Raw genomic sequence first — 6,449 nt, 5'->3', positions numbered from 1 at the left:
TATAATTAATAAATATAATTCATCTAATTTTTTAATTATTTTGATTAACAGTTAACAGTCAATATTTGACTGAAAACTTTGAATATAAATCAGAATTAATATATTTATACATTGAATAAATATATTCTTATATTGGGTCGGAGAAAAAGTTTCTTCGTATTTTTTAATTTAAAATTGTATATACAATATCTTTGTCAAAAACGAAATTTAAATTTAAAAAAAGAGTTTTAAAGATTAAAATCTCTACTTTTAAAAAGTTACTATATCTTTTTGAGTTTATGTGAGTTTGATAATTTTTACATTTAGAAAACTATAAGCTAAAAAAGATGAAAAATTTTCTTTTCATTTTGGGGATCTCTCACATGTCCAAAAAAAATGGAACGAAAAATGTTTGATTATCTATTGTGAAAGCTATTGTGAAGCTTTCCCTACAAAATCATTTTTAAAAAATGTTTCTATGATTTTTTTGTTCCTGAGTTATTCGCGAATTAAATAAAGTAGCATTCTGACTTTGGTTGCTCATAATTCCGATAAAAATCATCATACCTCAATTTAAAAAACAGGTTCTTAAAGCTGAAACTTTGCTCTAACGAATGATATAATTGTAACGAAAATTTCGCAACAAATGAAAAACTTTTGTAAAAAAATTTTTTAAATACAAAGAAACTTTTTTCCCGACCTAATATTTAGATTTTAAAAACAAGCTTCTAAAAACAAGTCAATTTTTATTTCATATTATTTTATAATTATTTTAAACAATATTAAGTAAAAAAAAATCAACTGAGAAATGTTCAATACAAATGAAGAAGTCATATTCGAACAAAGTGGGTCTTGGTGCTTAATATTTTTGTATTTATAATTTCCAGTTGAAGCAAACTTGAAACTATGTACCGATTGTATATTTGTCGGTCTTGAACCACAATCTTAAATTGAAATATAAAATGTCACAAATGAAATTAATAAGCAATTTAATACTTATGCTAATGAATATCTGTAAAATACTATAAGGAGTTTATTGCGAAATATTACTTCAGCTTTCTAATTAGTTCGATTTCTTTTCGACTGTAGGTCGATATTAGCAATTAAGACTATTAATACCAATCTTTTTTATAAGTTTAAATGAAATAGTCATTCCTTTTTATAAAAATTGTCTTTTCATGTTCGTATCTTTCTTTTTCAGAGGCATTTTTCTCGCCATACTTTACGTAATATATGTCTTGAGAAAAAATTTGCAGTGTGAATTAGCCCTCCACCATATATTCCTCGTAAGCTTCTTTTTGATGCATTTTTCAAATAAATAAATTTAATACGTTCCTACAAGCATTCAAGTAGTTATTATTATTCTTTGTCGTTATCAAAATTTGAAGATAAAGTTTGAGATTTGCACGTAAAATACAGAATGCGTCATCAAATTTCGGACAAATCGAACAATTTCTTTAAACAGAATGTTTTTAAAGAAAAATTCAATATTACAAAAAATCCTTTTACATGGCACTTGGAGGAGCTTCCTGTAGAGCACAATTATTTTATATATATCTCCCATTAGCTTGAATGACGGCCTCTATTCTCGGTCTAAAGCGTTCGCACGCACGCTGTAATATAGCGCTGTCCATGCTGCCTCAACAGCGGTCCTTAATGACGTCACATTGAGATGCCGAGACTTGTTTATGACCCTTTCAACTACGTTCCATACATAATAGTCCAAGAGATTTAAATCTGGGTTGTTGGGTGATCAGAATGGGAGCCCAGGCGAGCAACTCGGCTTATCCTGGCAGCCTCAGAGAGCATCTGTCGTATCTTTAATGTGTATGATTTGTATCGAAGGTCCTCCTCGACAATTCGACACATTGTTGGCTCGCTTACACCAACATTCGATACTAATTTTCGCAAGGATTGCCCTGGATTTGCCAAGGATTGTCCGAAATCAGCGCTTGAATCTTTTCAACGACTGCGGGGATCCTCGCGATGCGTTCTTTTGAGTGAGTCTCTTCCTGGCTGGAACCTTCGTTAGATTGTTCTAAAGTCGTTATTTTGTCACAACGTTATAAACGTTGATCTCAGGTATCCAAAAAACCGAATTATTTTCATTGCCCAGCGCGAAGGTCTTCGATGATCGCGGCTCTTCGATTATACTCATCCGCACTTGGACATCACAACCATTTTGAAAATATGACTATTTACTAGAAGCATCAGGCTTTCTCGAACGCCAATAACACAGGCACAATATAGTGGAAAATTAAATTTAAATTGAAATTTGTTCGGATTTTGATGACGCACCCTGTATAAGTTATATAAAAATATCGCGACTTTCCTAAAACTTTAACGGCTAACAAGTAGAGCGAGACAATAAACGAAATGGAAAGTAATGTATATAGATTCTCAGTAAAGACACAAATATAAGTATGTGCATATTTTCAGTAGAGACCGGAAATCAAAGAGAGGAATTGAACAAAGTAGGAAAAAATCGGACAAAGGAGGAGAAAGGCGATAATAGGCACGATTGTTACATGGAGTGACGAAGGAGGAGCATTGTTTGCATTTTACGACGTGGCGTGCACAACCGCGAGCATCAAATCACTGCAGCTTCCCTCCAGCCGTGTAATTTAAGCCGTGCGTAAGTACGTGTGCTTTTCTTGTGCACGAGATCCACCTGCGTGACGATTACATCACCTGCGTCTCGAAGCTCCGCGGTTCCCCGACCAATAAACTATAATCCTTCGGCTCGGACGATGAGTACAAACACGATTGATTAGAGGTTTTGCGGTACACAATTTTTACTTTTTTTCAATATTATCTTGTTATTATCTCCTCAATTTTCTATTTTTAGATCAGATTTTTGTATATCTGTGTAGGTTTGTTTTCTCGTTCGCAATGATCGCAGACCGAAATCCTAATATGAAACACCTTTTACTCGCTTCATGAGATACTAATGGCGAAATCGAGTCTGCGGCATGCGAGCGAGTGCATTATCAACAGCAACTGCGTTAAAGCAAATGCATTTTGTGTGTTTCGGCAGGAATGTATCTCATGTCAGATAAAAGGGGAAGGGAATTTTATCGGATCGTTGCGATATTTTCACGCGATGAAGTCTGAAGAACGCTCGATAGCGTGACAAATCGGTGTGCCATCGAAGTGAAATCACTTGATCTACGAATCGACATGATGAAATCACAATCATGGCGTAAGAACAACGGAATTTCTCTAAAAGCAATTTCAATGCGCAATATACTTAAATAACGTGCCGTATTAAGAAGGTAGAAAGTTTTTAATTTACATGTCGAATTACTCCGCAAATTTGTTTCTATGCGAATAATTACGATTTATTAATATTTATTACCGTACTTTTTACGAAATATTTAATTAAATCGTAAATTATATGATTATACTACTTGCGATGTGATAATTACAGCACGCGAATCGGAACGTGTGACGAGACGCATCCAATGATGCTCATTATCACGATAAAATGGGAAATGTATCTTAATTAACTCCTGGGAATCAATGGAAATCTCGTAACGACCGAATAGTTTTCGGAGTTACGAAACTAATTACTCTCATCTAATTTAAGATCAGATCGAATGATAAAACGGAGATAATACTGAGCGTTCGCTATATATATATATATGCTTGTCAGTCACTAATATTTGAGAAAGTTTGGCAAACAAATGGAAAGCTGCTTTTTTTATGATTCCTACTTCCATTTATCATTTTGACAAGAAAGTGCCATTTTAGGGAGCACAGCAAATTATTACCTTTATTTCTCACATCCATCAAAAACATTCACTTTTTCAAAGAAAAAAATGGAGTGTCCATTACTGATATTTAGTATCAAAAATTGTGATACTCCAGCAAATAAGTAGAAAGCTACTTTTCTATAATTTCTACTTTTAATTGTCACTTGAACAGAGAGCGTCACTTTTTGGACTAATACTAAATTATTATTATTATTATTATTTTCCACATTATTTATTTTTTTAAGAAAATAGAAAGCCAATCAAAGACTTTTTTTTAGAAAAAATGACATTCATGTGACAAACTCAAATGACAAACAAATGAAAAATTGCTTTTCTATGATCCCTGCTTTCATTGCCATTGTGTTAATTTTAGTATTTTTTTACTATTGGGTTGTCCGAAAAGTTCGTGCCGACTAATCTATATAATTTAATAAATGTATTATATACTAAAATTTAAATCTTCTGCGTTTCAATTTTCCTTCAAAATCGACACGAATTTTCCGGACAATCCAGTATTATTTTTCTCGTTTATTAAATTTATTCTTTCAAAGGAAACATAAAATATCTATCAGTAATTTTCGCTTAAAAAAGATGATATTCTAACACTTGAAAATAAAATTCCTTTTTTTTTAATAATCCTTACTTCTAATTACAAAAAAATATTTTTTATCCAATTGTATTGCTAATAAACCATTAGGTATCTCCTGTATTTCAGAATCGATCATTTTCTCAAAGAAAAAAAGAGAAGGAAGTTTGACTAGTTTTATTTTTATAATGCAGATATTGAAAACTGATATGAGATTTCTGTTTACGAAATTGTCAACAAGAACTCGTTCGAAATTTTGGCCAGATTGAAGGAATCAGGGGACGTGACTTCACGCCGGGCGACGCGGCGTCAGATTGCGCAAACGTGACTCACACATTTAATCGCGCGCCGCCGTTCTTTTATATAACTTGCCTGCACACGAGATGCACACAGATATATCAACACTTCGAAGACCTTATAAATAAACGTTAAAAGACAGTTGGTGAAAGATGGCTCAATGACTTACCCGATAAAGTCCTGCGAAAGTAATCGCCTCTTTGCCATCTCGTCTATCATACGAAAAATACGAAAAATCACACTCGCCACTACTTGCGGTTCTCCTCGGCGCGATGGGTTACGCTTTGAAAATCTGGTCTTGCGTGTTGCAGAAGGCGAGTCGCCGTACCGGGTTCGCGCATTCCCGGACTCGTTGTACGCCGATCGGATCGGGCATGGCCGATCGATTGAATTCGCGCCGGTGAATCGTCAACTTACGTCACTTCTCCACACGCGATCGCACTTCCGAATTCCCAATCACGCGGCCATTCACTTCCGTTCCATTCGTTCCGGCAACGAGAATACGTACGGGGACGCTGAAGTACCGTGTCAAAATACTCGTTGCGCGCGTGACAGCTTAGCGAGTGGCCGCGAACGCACGCACGTTGCCAGGTTGATATGCCGCTGTCACGCCTCGGGCATCCACGGCAGTGCATCGTAGGCAGCAGGTGCCAGGTAAGGAACTAGGAATCCAGGTGCCCTTGCTGCCGGCGACGTCATTACGCGGCCACGACTTGCTTTCGCAATTTTCGCGGCGCAGCTCCGGCACCGGTCTGCGCAGTCGCGCGTAATCTACAGGGCGTCGAGTAAACAATGATCTTAGATTTGATCTACGATTAACGAAATCGCGCAACATTTTGATTAAGGATATAATTATACGTATTTCTTAACAAAATAAACAAGTTATGAAAAATTATAAATTTTTTATAAGATAACTAGGCTTAATTTAGACTCATTTTTCAGAGTAGGGCCACTTATTATTTGTATACATATAATTATACGATTAATTTAACAGATGACAGTGGTAATTCGAGTAGGCGATCCGTACGATTCGATTGTATCGATTCATAAATCATTATTCATTCTGTTTGTGTAAAAACAGGAAAAAACTAATACATCGTGGTCGTGATGTAATATTCCGTAAGTAAATAATTGCTTTCTATAATTATGAAAATGTAGTATTAATTTCCGTAATGTTATTATCATGTTATTATAGCTGTATATTCTTATTTCACAAAACTATATTTAATTATATATATATATTTGTCACAACGTTTATAATTAAGGAGATTCTCGCATTAGACTTCCTAGTTCCAATAAACAGTTTATTCATAATAATATGTAAAGCAATTAAAATAATTGAATAAAAAGGTTATTAACAATATCTTATTACATCCATTATACATAATTATTATTAATTTTATATGTTACTAAATATTTTCAAAATGACAAAAAGTTGTAAGATGCTCATTTGATGTATACGCATCATCCATTTGAGATACATTCTAGCTTTTTTATATTGAAGAATATAAATTTCTTGTAAACTGTCAGTTTAAATGAAACTTTAATTCTATAAATTTATAATTAAATATCATCAAAATGGTATGGTAAAAGTCAATGAAATTTTTTCTAGATATTATTGATATTATTACCTTTTGTATTACATGTATATAGACTTGTCTTATATTTCATCAAATGCGAGAACCTCCTTAAAGAAAAGGAACTCTCTGGTGATACCAATGTGGGCCATGTGTGCATCCGAGCACATGCATAAGTATGACACGAATAAGACCTGAGCCGAATAAAGCCTACCTAATTTATTTCTTTTTTTACTTCTATTTATAGGGATATTG

This window comes from Atta colombica, unplaced genomic scaffold (genome assembly GCF_001594045.1).
Source record: "Atta colombica isolate Treedump-2 unplaced genomic scaffold, Acol1.0 scaffold220, whole genome shotgun sequence".
Classification (NCBI taxonomy): domain Eukaryota; kingdom Metazoa; phylum Arthropoda; class Insecta; order Hymenoptera; family Formicidae; genus Atta; species Atta colombica.
Note: the sequence above shows the minus strand (reverse complement) of the source record.